Genomic DNA, 16,847 nt, shown 5'->3' on the forward strand with positions numbered 1-16,847 from the left:
CTAGCCACAAGTTACTCAGAACCATGCATGGAGTTCTATCATAGTCCACTTACACCAACAAGACAAACACCTCTTGGTATTTCCCTTTTCTGCAGTTTTGCCATAGACACTGGTCATGGAAAAATCCGGCGACCAGAAGAGCAAAATTGTGCCTGTAACCCTCCTTTCTCTACGTGGAGGATGGTTCCCCATCCCCATGCTACCCCCTCAGTTTACTGAAACGATTAATGAATTGAAGGAGGGAGGGAGGGATATAAGCACAAATCACAGCCCCCCTTCCAGTGACTGCCTAAAGCAGCAGCCTGGGAGGGGAGAGAAGGAGAAAGATGTTGCCAAAGGCATGATTTTGCAGACAGATGCACTAATTCTCCTTTGATAAATGTCTTTGGCTTGAGAATCACTGTTTTATCTCCCTTCCTTCTTGGCCCCATTTTATATAAGAGCCAACCAAAAACTACACTTGAGTGAGAAGTTCAGGCCCATAGCAGATCTCACCCAACTGACAAGGTCTAAGTGTTACAGATTCTCTGGGGTGCCTGTCCACTGACTGGTGGTCTCTTTGAAAGGGACCCAGCCCCATGACTGTGCCTACTTCCACCTGGTCTAGTGATGCATACCTGCCCCAAGCAGCATCAACCATGGATTCTCTCTCAGGAATAGGGACCAAGACATATGGAGACGGTCTTTGGGTTCCAAGGGTCTGAAGCACTTGTACTCAAATCCAGTATTGGCTTCATAGCAAGCACTACCCTGGGAAGGTGAAGTTTGGGTCAAGCCAAAACTAAGCCTTCCAGAGGAAGCTGATCAGAACAAAGGAGAAGGGAGGCCCCAGGTGAGCCATTCCTACCACAACGATAAGAGTCCTGGGGACTGGAAGGAGATTCAAATATGGAAAGACACTCAAATATGACCTTACATGGGAACCTTGTCACCAGAGGAACTCCAATCCAGCTGCCCCTGGTAAAGACTTCCATCCTTCTCTTTGCCCCTTCCTCACTTCCCACCACCCTCCCACCAGCCAGCAGCCCAGGCTCCTACTTAGCTGACTATCCTTCGTTGTGGTACTTCCACCTCATGTTAATTAGTCGGGAGCCTTCACCCCTGAGAGGTGGGGATGGCACCAACTCAGTCCACTCTCTTCAGAAGGCTTTTTCTGACACCTTTAGACCTTTCCGTATCCTGTAATTGTGCACACACCCATTTGGATTAGCAGCCCTCACCCTTTTTAACACGGTCCTTGTATTATCCTGAACAAAGCAGCTAACTCCACCCCTGTGCCTGTTTCCATCCTTACCTTCAACACAGTGACAAGCACATATGTAGGATCTAAGCCAGAAACAGATAAAAGATAGTATCTCTGAAACAGAGGAGACGTAGTGGTTGTCTGACATTGTTCTGGTTTCCAGAAAGCCTCACTTGTCTCCCTGAGTCCTTACAATAAACCTCCACATCTTTTGACTCAAGCTGGTCCATCGTAATGAAAATTTTTCATTAGGAAAGAGAAGATCTGACAATCTCCCCTTCCCAGGTCACAGACTAGCACCATGCTAAGCAACCCAAAGTTGCTGCCCACCTCTTTTCCCTGTGTCCCAAGTATAGCTGACCCCTTCCCTGGGCCTCATCCCTGTCCTTGGAAGTCCACTATCCTGCCCTTGGAATTCTTGTCCTCCTGTGTCTTGGTTTACGGATTTCAAAAGCTGAAACACGGATCACCAACAGTGAGGACTGAGCCGGTTTAAACAATGACCAAACAAGAGAGCCCCACAGAGCCATCTAACATCACCCTCTAGGGGATTTGGTGTGAACTGGTGTGAGCTCCCGAACAACGTGATAGACAGCATTAGAATGTCAAATTCTTTGCATAAAAATGACCTTTATCCTTCAGATTAACAGAAGGCCAAGACCACAGCTAATGAACAGAAATTGTGGTGTGGGCTGGGGGCATGGTAGGTTCCCATGGATGAAACTAGTAAGACCTGCAGGGATCCCAGTTGGGAAAGACAGGAGGGGTCAGCTCTTTAAATGTCTGCCAAGCGTCTTGGGCCCACTGTACCCAAAAATGTCCTGACTACAGGGGTGTGACACTCCTCAAAAAGTCTGTATGCTCAGAGAAACGGGGCAGCCTGAAGAGCCTACGAGGCCAGATCGTGGCCTCTAGGTAATCACAGACAACAGGCATCTCCACCATGCTGTGGAGGCTGCATTTGCCAAGGCAAAAAATCAGAGTAACTCCCCTATGTGTGAACCAACTGGAGGACCTAACATAACCAAATCGTGTAGATTTTTATCATCTCTGTTGCTGAAGACCTTTCTAATTATGACCCATAGCTAAAAGCTCCAAAAAGGGGTGCCTGACTAGCTCAGTTGGTTAAGCATCTGTCGTCGGCTCAGCTCATGGTCCTGGGATTGAGCCCTGTGTCAGTCTGGTCTCCCTTCTCAGCAGGGAGCCGCCTTCTCCTGCAGCTCCCACTGCTTGTGCTCTCTCTCTCAGTCATATAAATAAATACTTAAATAAAAAGATAGCATAGTTTTTAAAAATAAATAAAATCCATAAAAAATGAATAAAAATTTCAAATAAAGTTTTCTGTGTGAAAAATAAGACCATAAAGTATAAGACAAAGGACAAGATGAAAAAAAATATATAACTCACTGAACAAAGGGGTACTTTCCTACATTTATAAAGAGCTCCCTCAAATAAGAAGAAAACACCAAAGGAAGTCGAACGAAAAATACGAGCAAGGGAGATGCACAGCTCACAAAGCAGATGGTGATGCAAACGTCTGTTGCACACATTAAAAGATCCTTGACTTCACCCATTATAAAAGAAATGCAAATTAAGGCTATGTATTATTTTTTTCTACTGAGATTGGCAAAGATGAACGTTGAGTCAGGTAGCGAGCTGGTCAGAGCGTGGAGAACCATGTATTCTAATACACAGTGCAAGTACACATTGGTCAACATTTTAAAACTTGGTAATATTTGAACTACCAATTCCATTTCTTGGAATTTCTGCTATGGAATATCTGCACACATGGAAAATGACCAATGCCAAGGATATGCACTGAAGCATTTTTTTTTAATTACAAAATATTGGGAGCAACATAAATTTCCATTATTCAGAGACCAACTAAATCAGTCATGGTGCATCCAGAAATCCTCAGTAAAGATAATGAGGCAGCTAGCTATGGAATGATAGAGAAAAACAGTGAAATGCGGAGTGGCTCATATAGTATGCCACAATCTGTTCTTTGTTTTAAGATTATATGCATATATAGTGTATGCACTGAAATCTCTGGAAGATAGATAAGAAACTGGTAAAAATAAATGGCTAATTTTGGAGATAGGAGTTAGTTGGCTGAGCAGAATGAAATCGTAGGGAAGTGGGGATTTTGTACTTCTGACTCTTGTATATCCTGGGCATGTATTTTTAATGAAAAATTTTTACTCTACCTTAAAATTTTTATTTTGGAAAGAAAATAATTTAATGGAATAACATATGACAATACTAGCAGAGCCCTTTGGGTAGAGATTCATTTCTTGACATTTTCTGAAAAAAAAATTTAGCTCACACTATGTGGTAAATGATTTGGAGTTGATCTGGAGGACAAGAGCCCTCTCAGTGTGGTCTGAATGCAGAAATGCTGGCATTAAGAGGAATGCTTTAAAGGTTTTTACTTGGAAATTCGAGTATGTGGCACACCAACTACACTTGCCCCCTTGTGTTCCCAAGGCAGGCAGTACTAATGGAGCACTGAATTTTCCTGCTGAGCCGACAGGTGCAGTCTCAAACCCATCCCAACACAGTCAGAAATGCTAGCCATCCATGCATACTGATGCACCAGCTGACATCAAATTCCACCTCCGGGTAGGACAGCCGCATGGCAAAGCACAGAAATCTGGAAGCAGGGTCTCCACTCACATGTTCCTTGGCAACTCCACCTGTGCCTGGGTTGAGTTTACATCACCAGCCTCCCACTACCACCATTCCCTGCCAGTGCCAAGCAGCAAGGCAGTGAGGCAGCCAACTTCCCAAGGCCCATCTTTTGAAAATGTCGTCTGGTACCTACCTGCCACCCCCAGATCAAACCACACAGAGTCCTTCTGAGAAAATGCCCATTAACCTTCAGCAAGGAACTCAGCTCCCTCGTTTCCCCAACTTAGAGAATTCCGTGTAAATGTCAGATTAAGCTCTTCAGTCCTCAGCTTTTAAAATGAGAGATAAAATTTAGCTCCCTATTCCCAGATGTTAAAATCTCTGCTTCTCCCCAGGGCAAAGAAATCAATGTGAATAAGCTCTGTATTTTTTTTTTTTCCCTTGGAACACGACCACTTCCAGCAATTTATTTGACTGACTATGCCTTCTATTACCATGTAAATTGTTTCAGACTGCAGGAAAAAAAAAGTATTAATCTCCTCTCAGTAAGTCATAAAATAAAGAAATCAATTTCAAGGTCAATTTAGCCCAAATAACACCTGCTGCCCTTTTTTGTAACATGCAGACTCCTCTGAAACACTAGGCTGTTGTCTAAGGCATCAATATGCAGCTACGGAAAACCGGGTTTCGCATTAGTCAGGGCAGCACCAGGGGAGACCCTGGCCCCATGGCCCAATGGTGCAGAGTATGAACTTGGAAAGGACAGGGTTAACAGGATTCAGCAAAATGACCCTCTGCAGGCTGGGGCCAGAAAGTAGAAGAAGGGTCACAATGAGGGTTAGGTACAGTTGGGTTCAAGGCAGGACTCTGGAGGATTTTCTGTGTGACTCTGAGAAAGTTACTTGACCTCTCTGAGCCTCAGAGTCTGTAAAATAAGTAAAATGAGAGAGACTGATCTTACAGGACTCTTCAGTCCAGTCCATTGTGGACTTTGTCAAAGTTTAGACACCCTGGAGAACTGGCCTAGGTGGCCAAGTTCATGCAGCTACTCTTTATCAAGAGACAGGGAATCTGACTTTCAGCAACCAAACCATCTTTCTTCCACTTGGGAGCCACGTGACTTTGGCCAATATACTGAAATCCTAATCCCTGAATTCCTTCATCCAGAAGATGGAAGTAATGATGTTACCTGTTTCTAGAAAGAGGGAGCTACCATCCTCAACTAACGGACACGTAAACTGGACTCAGGAAGGTTAAGTGACTCACCTAGGGTTGTACAACTTAAACAAGAAGGCAGCTCCAGGTGTGAAGCCTAGAATCCCCGCATCCAAAGCCACTGTGCCATCCCCTAGACCACACTGCTTCTCAGTGTTTCTGGCCCTGTGGCGGAGAACGCATCACACAAACCCCAGGACTTCAGGCAGGAGATTGCAGCACATACAAGACTTTCTCTCGCAAACCCTGTGGGTGAATGAGGCATTTCCTTGGCACATTCCTATTCCCTCTGCCACCACCCCCCACACAAACCCACCCGTGAAGAGGTCACAGAATGGAGCCAGCAGCTTCTCACTGGCAGACCAGGACCCGGGAGACTGCGGAAGCCCATCTTTTGGACCTCTCTCATCAGGAGTCAGTTGTTTCTCCTCACCCCACCCCACATGTACCACCCTGGCCCCAGCCTCACCTGACCTCTGTCCTCATGTAATCTTAAGTTTTCCAGCTATATCCAAGTGGCCCCTAATCCTCTTCTATTTCTGCAAAAGCCAGCCCTGTATTCCCACCTGTCCATCTAATTAGCTACCAAGCTGTACTGCCCTATCTATGAGATGCTGCCACCTATGAGCTGCATCCCCGGTGCTCGTGCCTGAATTCAGATCACTTTCACTGCAGTGGCTTCCACCAAGGCCTCCCTGACTCCATTACCGCCCCCCCAATCCTCTATTCCATACCACTGGGATTGTCTTCAAGTATAAATTGGTTCATGTCATTCCCACTTAAACATCCTTCCAGTCTCCCATGTCACTGGAACACTGCAGAGTATTGCCCATTGTTTGTGTGGGGATACACTGAAGACTATAGTCCTTAGATATGCCACGTGGTCATGAGGACACTGAGCAGACCACATCTGGCAATGCTAACCCTGATGCAGGAACAGAGGAAATGCCTGGACCTCCTAAAATATAATGCCAGAAAAGCAAAACCACAGTTAACTGAGCATTTACTATGTGCTTCAATGTAGGATCACACAGCTAGTTAAGTGGCAGAAGCTGGAGAGGGCTTGGGCTCTGTGCCCCAATTTCAGCTCACTTTTTAACAGTTTTGAGATAAAACTCACATAACATACCATTCATTCCAGGTGTACAAACCAGTGGTTTTTAGTGTATTCCAATACATGCAACTGTCACCATAGGCAGTTTTAGAATATTTCAACATCTTAAAAAAAATTCCATTTAATTATCACCTCTACCCCTCTATACCCCACTCCAGCCCTAGACAACCACTAATCTGCTGTCTCTATCAGTTAACCTATTCTGGACATTTCACATAAATGCAATCACACAAGATGCCGTCTTTTGTGACTGGCATAATACTGTCAAGGTTGATCTAAGTTATAGTACATATCAGCCTTTGGTCCTTTTTTAAAAATGGCTGAAAAATATTATATGGATAGACTACATTTTGTTTATCCACTGCTCTGTTCAGGGACATTCGGATTGTTTCTGCCTTTTTGCTATCATGAATCATGCTGCTATAAACATTTATGTAAACATTTTTATGTGAATGTATGTTTTCTATTCTCTTGGGTATACACCTAGCAGTTTCTCAGAATGTAGGAATTGTCAGTCCTGTGGTAACTGTATGTGTGATTGTTCAAGGAGACACCACACTGTTTTCCAGAGAGTCTGTACCATTTTGTATTACTACCAGCAGTGTAGTGTGTGAGGGTCCCAATTTCTCCACATTCTCATCAACACTTGTTATTACCTGTATTTTTTATTCTAGCCACTCTAGTGGCTTTAAGGAGATACTGGATTGTGGTTTTGATTTGCATTTCCCTGATGACTAACAATGTCCAGCATCTTTTCATGTCCTTGTTGGCCATTTGTATATCTATCTTGGAGAATTGCCTATTCAGATCCTTTACCCATTTTTAAATTGGGTTGTCTTTTAATAATTGAGCTTTAAGAGTTCTTTATATATTGTGGGTACAAGTGCCTTATTGAATATATCATTTGCAAATATTTTCTCCCATTCTTTAGGCTATCCCGCCACTTCTGAACAATGTTTTAGACTAAAGCAGCTTTGTCATGTCTGTTAAGATAAGCAACCAGTGGGGCATGTCACACACCTTTTCAGTTTTCTTTCCCAGGTCCCGCTGGGGGTTAAAACTTGGACACATGTTTTAATGGCCTCTATTTAACCCACTCAACACACAAACAAAAAATGCCAGGACTCGACCCCGTACAAATCATGCCAGATTCCCTGGAAGTGAAGCAAGAGCTTTGATAATTCTTAAATCTCCCCAGGTGATGACAATGTACAGGTAGGCTGTGAACCACTGGTCTAAGCCCTGAGTAAATGTTGTCTTTGTCCTGGAGGGGGCTGTCTTTTCAGGAGTCAAGATCAGCCCACTGGATGGCAGGACATCCGCAAGTAGCGGTGCCAGATTCCCCACCATGAGATCATGTAGTTCTCATTTACTGTGGCAGCTCCTATACCTCTAAATGCTCTCTCAAAAGAGAAGCAAGTGAATCAAGACCTAGGATATTCACAAAGAAAATAACAGCTAAGTGCATGGATCTGGGACAATGTCTGCAAAGTTTAAAAACCCCAAACAGAGCCAAAAGATAGAAACAATCCAAATGTCCATCATGGGACAAATGAATAAACAAAATGTGGTCTATCCATGCAACAGAATAGGATTCAGCCATAACAAGGAATGAGGTTCTGATTCATGCTGCAACCCAGGTGAACCATGAAAACAAACTAAGTGAAATAAGCCAGATATAAAAGGCCTCACATTGTACTATTCCACGGGTATGAAATCTGTAGGGACAGAAAGTAGATTAGTGGTTTCAAGGGGCTGAGAAGAGAGGGGGAAAGGGAATAATACTTTGTGGGTACAGGGTTTTGTTTGGGAAGATTAATGTGCTTTGGAGTGAGACAGAGGTCATAGTTGTGCATTACTACAAATGCACTAAATGCCACAGAATTGTTCACTTCAAAATAGGGGTAAAATTATTATAAAATTAACCATTTTTTTTAAAGACCAAATTCCAACCAACCCAAACCTCTATCCCTTTTTTGGTGCCTTGACCATATTTTCTTTTCAGATAAAATTAAATATATAAAACCAAAGACTTTGGCATACATCTGTACAATCAAGATAAGCTTTCTCCTCTATTCATCTCAAAGCCATGAAAATTAACAGGGTCTGTATCAAGAACATTTAATAGAGTTACCAATTCACTGAATCAAAAAACAAGCATAAGCAATAGCAGAACTGCGCCCCCACCCCCAACACAATGAGAATTTCAACCTCACATCATGAGTGAGGTGAACTACAGCCTCCAAGCCCATCCGTGGTGCACGGATGGCATGTGACACCAGAGGGTAACTGCCACTCAGGAAAGAACAGCTCACCTGCCTGTGCTGCCATGGGAGGGGAGATTTTTGAAAATAGAAGCTGGAGAGGGATGGTAAAAACCAGCCTGGGAGAGAAATAGCACTTCATCGCTGTGCCCTTGCAAGGAAACTTACAGCACATACGCAACAATGTCCATTTGCACATACGCAACAATGTCTGAAAGAGACCTAATGAGACCAGGGAAGGCAGGACATACAGAGGTCTCTGCAAAAATTCTAGGAGACGCGGCATGGAGATAAAGGAGAGCATTAGTGATGCACGATGAAACTCGGACATTTTTCTGGCTCGAGATGCTGAACACAGCACTCAAGTTTTTCCAAGGACGAGAACAGCATGGGGCTGGTGAAGGAGACATGGGTTATTACAGGAGCTTTTGCAAGATGAAGTCAGGGAGAATGGCAAAACAAGTGAAGTGTTAAATAAATACTTCCTGAATGGAATCACGAGGGAGAACACTAAAATTAGGATGTCTGACAAGGGCTTTTTATCCAATCTGCTCAGGATTTCTTCAGGGTTCCTGAGAGAGAAGTTGTCAGTGACCCACATGACATCATGGGCCATTTATGCAGAAATGGGATAGTTGGAGCACAGAGCACTGGGCAGGCTGATTACAGGGATGTGGACCAAACTCAGTGGAACCAGGAATGCCTAGGGCAGCCCTGAGACAGTCCTGGAGACAAGTATCTGCAAAGAAAGAGGTCACGGGCTAGAGAATCACTACACTACAGAGACTAAGAGCATGGGTTCTAGATACAGGCAGTCCAGCATTCGAGATCTTGCTCTATCTTTTATTAAATGCAGGACCTTGAATGATTTACTCTACCTCCCTGAGCCTTGGTTTTCCCATCTATAGAATGGGGATAACAGCCTCATCAAAGGAGGATGTTAAATGAGACAATCGTAAAATCCCAATAAATTGTTAACTGTTACCATCCCATTTTGTGGAAAGGAAACTGAGACCCAGGGAGGTTAAATAGCATTCGTGGATGTCCTTATGTATTGGCTTTCACTGTGTGTATGGCATTCTGTGGCAAGAACTGTGTGTGAAGCATGTCATTTGATCAAACAACCTAAGATGCTCAGGAGCCAAGCTGGACCTCTCCCTAGCTGTGTGATGTTGTGCATGTTCTATAACCTCTCTGGGCCTCAGTTTCCTCCTTTGATAAAATGGGGGTAATAACAGCACCTTTCTCAGAGGGCTGCTGTGAGGCTAAATGAATTACTGTGTGTAAAAGTCTGAGAATAGAGCCTGGCACATTCCAATAAATGTGACAACTATATTATCAGTGATAATAGCTCATCCTACAAATGAGGCCTAGAGAGGGTAAGCAAATTGCCCAAAGACACATAGCTGATAAGGGAAGAGTCTGTGTAACTACAGTTCCTGCTCTTTTTTCTGAGTCACTCAATAGATACTTGGGGCTTAAATGGCCACTGCCTCTCCCAGAAAATTCCCAGGCCCACCTGCGACCTAACATGGTAGAGAGGTTAAGATAATGTGCTTTGGACTCAGACAAGGCTGGCTTCAAATGCAAGCTCTGTTCTTGATTTGACATGTGACTTTGAGGGTTCTTTTACCTCTCTTTTTTGGTTTCATCTTTAAGGGGATAGGGAAGCAGGGATCATAATAGCACATCAATTCCTCAATTCACAGCAACTGTCAATGCTGTGTGCCGGCCCTGTGTGGAAGGCGAGACACTGATTTTGCTGAGCTGTGTCATGGGCTTCTTTCACTCAGCTGCTCTGGAAGCATCCAGAGTCCTTGCTGAGATGCCCTTCCTCATCAGCCCACCTCTATTCTGTGCCCCACGTCCTGTGTGTCTCTGTGGCCCACCAACAGGAACAGCTTCGTGGGAATGTGGTCTGATACTCAGGGGATCCGGGTGTAAGCCAAGTCCCTGGGATTAGGGCTCCCTTGAGACTGCCTCCCCGCAGAAGAGGGAACCGTCAGCTCTTTTAACAGGGAAATAATTGCAAGTTTAAATGTGGGTTCGATGCTGAACAACTGCAATTAGAAGCCGCCTTCTGTTCGGAACAACTGCTGCTTAAATGTAATCCCCGCGTCGTGCATAAACCCCAAATGAGTTTCTCAGTTTTGCTTTCAACTACACTGACTACATTAGAACACTCTTGGTTCCTTTCCTAAAGCTCACATTGCTTCCTACTGCTCTGTGGCTTCTGTTTGTAGGCAGTCCAAATGCCTTACTTGAGCCATCAAGGCTGTGCATATGGTCTTCCCCCTGCTCACCCTTCATCCTCTTCCTCCATACCTTACACTCGAACACTTTGAGCTCCAGCTGCACGTGCTATCATCCTGACCTGGGAAACTTTTAAGTTTCTCTCTGCTATTGAACTCCTATATAAGCTTTCTGTTTGCAATCCAAACACCTCCACCGGGAAGCCTTCTGTGATACGCCACACTAGGTAAGGACCCCTGTGACATACCCTTGCAGCATCGTGTACATTGTGGCACTTCCTAAAGCTTGTGATTATTCAGTTGCATTAGTTATTGGCATTATTTGCACAATTATTAATAGGATGATGGCCTCCACCACAGAACTGTGTCCCATCCATGTCCTGTGGATGCTTTGTTCTACCCCCAGCACAGCCCCAACTGACACACAGCAGGTACTCAATACACATGTTGAATGAACAAGTGTTTAATCATGCAAATGGCTTATTCTTCCTAACAAGTACAACCTGCTAGAGATAGGGCCTGTGTCTTAGCCATATTTGTATTCCTCACAGAACCTAGCACAATCCCTGGCACATAAGAGGTACTCAGTCTGAATCAGCATTTTTAATCAGGCTCCTGCTTTAGTCCCTATTTTCATTTTTGTCAGGAAAATGCAAACACAAGTCCATGGCAGCACCAGGATCCAGTCAAATAAAATCTCTGAGGGTTGTTAGCATGGGGATTTGACCTTACCTAGGAAGACAAATGATCTTTTCTGTCTCAAAAAAAAATTAAAAATTAAAAATTAAAAAATAAAAACCATCCCAACCGTGCCCACCGTGATATTCCCTGAATCGTCACAGCCTGCAGACCGCCTCAGAGGAGGAGGTGAGATAAAGAAAAACGCCCCTCGCTTGGCCGGTCCCAGGCAAGCCCTGTTCTCACCCCTCCAAGACTGTGAAGTGACAAGGAAGGACCTGTCTCCATGTATACTGTTCAGGCTCTGCCTTTTGAGGAATGGGATCATTAAGATGGGTTATGATATAAATGTAATGCCATCTGCTCAACAGCTTCCTGCCTCTGGGCTGCCCTTGGCTGGAATGCCACCAATTTACCTTTAATTAAACCCAAGTGTGGTTGTCCCCCAACCCGCTGGCCAGCAGCAGGATCAGGAGGCACTGCCCCAAGAGCAAAGCCAGGGCAGCATCAGACACCATGGAAGGTAACATTTCCACCTGCTCCCCAAAGATGGCACACATGAGGAGCTGAAGACCCACATAAAGCAGATGTTTGGAAGCTAAGAGCCTCCCAAAGAGACTAATGAGTATTGAAGCAGGATCAGCTGGAGGAGGCAACCCAGCCGAGCAGCCCTGGCCTTGGTCTAATGCCCGCCGTGCTGGCGGCCTGGCATTGGGCAGCATCCAAGTCACCCGGGTGATTAAGTGGGGAAGTCTGAACCACCACAGGGACAAGGAGCCACTTCTCTCAGTCCTTGAGATCTGCAAGCTCAGTCGGCACTTATCCCAAGGAAATGGTGCCAGGCAAAGCTGAGACCCACGCAGCTGGGGATGTTTTCCCACAAGCTCCATTACCAATCAGTCCCTGCAGCTGCTCCCAGATCAGAGTGGGATCCAATCAGTCAGTGGTCACAGGAACCCAGAAAAGCAAGTCTGCACTCCCTACCTCTCCAGGCTCAACTTTCACTTACATGAATGTTGTTGGGGTTCCCCCTGCACCATCACTGGTCTAGACCCAGAAAGACTACTGTGAAGGAAAGAAGCACAGTCCCTGTCCTCTCGGGCCTTGGAGTCTGTTGCAGATGTTAAGGAGATAATTACAGAATTAATTCGGTAGTTACAGGGGTGATAAGTGCCATGAAAAGAGAAGTACAGGGTGCTTTGAGATCTCCTGTGGTGCATCAAGAAACAAAGGATGATCAGAGGTGGCAGAAGAAGTAGGGCTAGAAGCAATCCTAGCAGAGGGGGGCAGCTCAGGTGAAGGCCCTGAGCTGGCACTTTAGAGATCAAACCAGTGTCACTGGAGTATGGCAACAGGGAGAGTGGGAGAAATAGGCAGGGCACAGGATTCAGGATGCTAAGAATTTTGACCTTTCTTGGAGAGTAGGAGGCTGTTGGAGCAAGATCAGATATGTGTTTGGAAAAACTGCTCTGGATTTTAGTGGTGCAAGAGTGGATGGGTGAACACAGTAGGAGGTTACAAGAGGATCTAAGAATCCACATGTTAGGGATGTGGATAAAAGGAGAGACATGGAGGGAAAGGTGTTGAGAGAGTCATTTCCTAGAACAGGAGAGTTCAAGGGTATGGGGAGTGAGGGAGGGGAGTAAAGGATGACTCCCTGGCTTCTGTAGGAGCACCTAGGTGGCCAGTTACGCAGTTCCCTGAGCTAGGGGACCTCCATGGAAGTGCAAGTTGGGGAGAAGATGGTGGGTTCCATTTTGACCTCGTTGGAGAATTAGAGGTATGTGTGCTCCATGCACTTGAACCTCTGGGACTTGAGGGGGTGGGAACAACCTGGCCCTGTGGAGATTCTTTTCCACTTAACCTTCATTTCCTACATGGCTCATTATTGGTGCTTCACAGAGGGGTTCCTGAGGATTCGTTTAATATCTGCTGAGAACCTTGAAGGCCTCAGAACTAACAGCTGTCAGAACTAAATTAATAAAACAACAAGACAGCCTTTTCTGTTTCTTTTTTTTTTTTTCTATGCCAGGAATCACTGTGCAGGAATGTTTGCAGAAAGCACCTGATCTCCCAGTGGCTTTTCACGTTTTAAAATTGACAATTCTTTCATGCCAGTCAATAAACTTCTAAATGTCAGACCATGGATGGGGTTTTCCTGGCGGGGTTTGGGGTCCAAGGTCCTTTATGAGATGCAGGAGGGATGAAGGAGCTGAAAGAGGTCTTTCTTCCACCCTCTCTTTTACACACACACACACACACACACACACACAAAACCATCCAACAAGTAAAATCTAGTTACAAGAACAGAGGCCAACATGCCTTCTGACAAAATAAGGACAAAAGTAGAAGCCCAAGTCATCGATCAAATTTCAAAACCCAAAACCTCTTACTTACATCTAACTTAGATGCATATGGTGGCAAAAAAACCCAAACAAAAACCTCCCCTGACCTAAGAGAAGACTCTCTATATTAGGTTGAATGAAAAGAAACCTCCAATATTTGACAGGACTGTTTTTGACCTAAAGAACAGCCATTCATCAGTCTAATGATATTTATTTATCCTACTTAGTATGGATATTGACTTTTCTGCAGAAATATTAATGTGTTTGATTATGGAGTGCTGCCCCAGGTCTCACTGGAGGCGTGATGTAATGAATAGCATGGACAGCTGATAGCCTTCCTAAAGTCTGAAAAATGATGAGCTCCAAACTACACCTGGCCTCAGGGGACTGCAAACCCGTAGTAATTGAACAGTCATTACAACCATTTATGGGGCACTTTTCATGTTCAAGGGTTGGTACATCAGATGATCCATTTGGAAATGAGGAAGCCCAAAGGGCTCGTGAGTGCTAAGTATATGGATACATATAAGGCACTGTTTTTCTCATTAAAATTCTAGATGAGGGGCGCCTGGGTGGCTCAGTTGGTTAAGCATCCAACTCTTGATCTCATCTCAGGTCTTGACCTCAGGGTTGTGAGTTCAAGCCCCACATTGGGCTCCACACTAGGTGTGGTGCCTACTTAAAAAAAACACCTTAAAATTCTAGATGATGAAATCCCTCACTGTTTTAACATAATAATGTTGGGGTGAGCCATCCTCCCAATAGGTTCATGCTTCCCTAACACCCCCAATCTGAAGGAAAACCCTGATTTAGCTGCAAAGGGTGGAAGCTGTTAGTTACAGAGCCAATCAGCCTGACAGGATGCTCATTACATCCCAAGTCTGCTTTGTTCTCAGATCCTCACGAAATAATTACACTGCTCTTTTCTCTTGGAAAACAGTTTGTGTTAACTTGGGGAAATGTGTGATTTGATAAAGACATCCCACATGGGGCTCCTAGGGGTGTTCAATTAAGAGAGAGAAACCAACTTAGAAAATGTCCTGACAGTGTCTCCTGTCAGACAAGCTGGAGGTGGGGGTCAGGGGAAGTGGGGAGAAAGCAGAGCATAGCTGGGAGGGCACGAGCCTCAGCAGAGGGCTCTAAACCATTGAAATGGCTCCCGATGGATATCCGTGGCTTAACTCCTCTTTAATCTTGGCCCAAGTGGTATAATAAGCCATTCTTAGAACTTAATAACTCCTCAGCATCCAATCAATAATGGCTCTGAAAAAATCTCTTCCCTGTATTTATTTAGTTCTACAGACTCTTCAGCTTCTTATTCCCCACGAACTCCACAACTGCACCTCATCTCCTTTATGCACAGGGCAGCTTGCTGACATATCCAACCCAGAAGGTGAGCCTTTAAGAAATGGGTTCTGATGGGAACTCTCCATAATGGAAAAGCAAGAAGTACCAAGGAGATAAATGAGTCAGCATGTGTACAATATCTCCAAAACCAACCTAAAATTGACTTTGGCACTCCTCCTACCTCCTGTTAATGCAAAATATCATCTGGATCTTTGGGAGAAAGAGGCCAGGATGCACATCTTTATAAGATTCATCTGGGAAATTATCACTATCCAGTTAAGCAGCTTGCAGTACTGACAAATGGACAAATTTTTTTTTTTTTTTTAGTTCTTCCCTTGAGTAGGTGGGTGGAGGCTATTCGCTTTAATTTTTTAAACTACTTTTCTTGGTGGATGTGGATTTTGAAATCAACAGAAAGACAAGCAGCAGGAAAGCAAAGAAAAAGGTGAAGTCTGTCAAAAGAAGAAATTGCTGCAAAGCCCCCATGCCCAAGTGGTCCCAGCCCAAAGGAGCAGATGGCCTCACTTCCAAGTGCAAACACCGGTGATCCATTTGCTGCAAACTTCATGTAATGGCAGGTTTTGATGCTATTATTAAAAATGAGGGAAGACTGGGCATCCTGGCACCAGATTCTCTGGGCTGTAATTCCAGATTAAGCAGAGATTATATCCCATTCCAAATAGAGATAAAGGTATCTTTTCCTCCTTCTCTGACAGGAAGGTGGCCAGCCCAGTTAGATCAATCAAGGTGAACTGATTATTTATTGGCTAGGTCCACACAATGTACCATTTCAGACTGCTCCATGTGCCTCTGGAAGCTTTATCTCTGAGATAGGTAGATCCAAACCCAGTTGACGCAGGACCTGTGTTTCCCTCCCATCGGTTAGGAGGAGTTGCCAAGGGGATGTGGTACCAAAGTTGCCATTTCCCAGAGAGACTTTGATGGCTTTGGACAAGGAAGTTCACTTTACGGAACTCCAGGTGTATCATCCATAAAATGAGAAAAGTTGTATCTGCCTGACACAGAGCACATGAAAGACAAGTTAACTCAATAAATGGTAGCTGTGCTGTTGATAATGATGACAATGAGGTCATGCTGATGACACTAATGACTACGATGATGGTGTTGATGGTTTATTTTTCCTTCATTTCACCCATTCCTCAATATGCAACTTCTCAGAATGTTTTTAGGGTAAAGGAAGCTTCATAATTGTGATAAAATATGTCCCCTTTGTGAAGCAAATATGGCTTCCATGGTAATAAAACAATCCCAATGTGAAACCCCTCAGCAGAGGCTGTTGTACCACAAGGTGAATGACCCTTATTATCGCAAAGTTGTTAAAGTATCCATTTGTTATCTGGTTAGTCAGGGGACAGGGCCAAAATCCACTTAGCACAGTATTTATCAAGCAGCAGGATTTGAAGAGCCAGTCTCAGGGCACAGTGTTTGGGCTGCCACCATCTCTACAGCTCACTTCTGGCTTTGTGAAGCTTCCCCTTCTGGAGCCAACACTTTTTTGCAAAATGAGAAAGCAAAATAATGACTTTCAAGAGTTTGCTGAAAGCCCCCAATTTCCCTAAAACAGAGCTCAGAGATGCAGGGACTGAAACAGGGAACAGTTACAGATGTGTTAACACTCAATGCAAAGCATGTACCAATTTTCTTATGTTAAAAAACAAAAGCATCTACGGAGATGTGGCAAGACAGGCTCGTGGGGTGAAGGATGAAAATCCTTCAGAGCACTGGAAGGCTAAAGAC

Source organism: Ursus maritimus, unplaced genomic scaffold (genome assembly GCF_017311325.1).
Source record: "Ursus maritimus isolate PB19 unplaced genomic scaffold, ASM1731132v1 scaffold_2, whole genome shotgun sequence".
Lineage (NCBI taxonomy): Eukaryota > Metazoa > Chordata > Mammalia > Carnivora > Ursidae > Ursus > Ursus maritimus.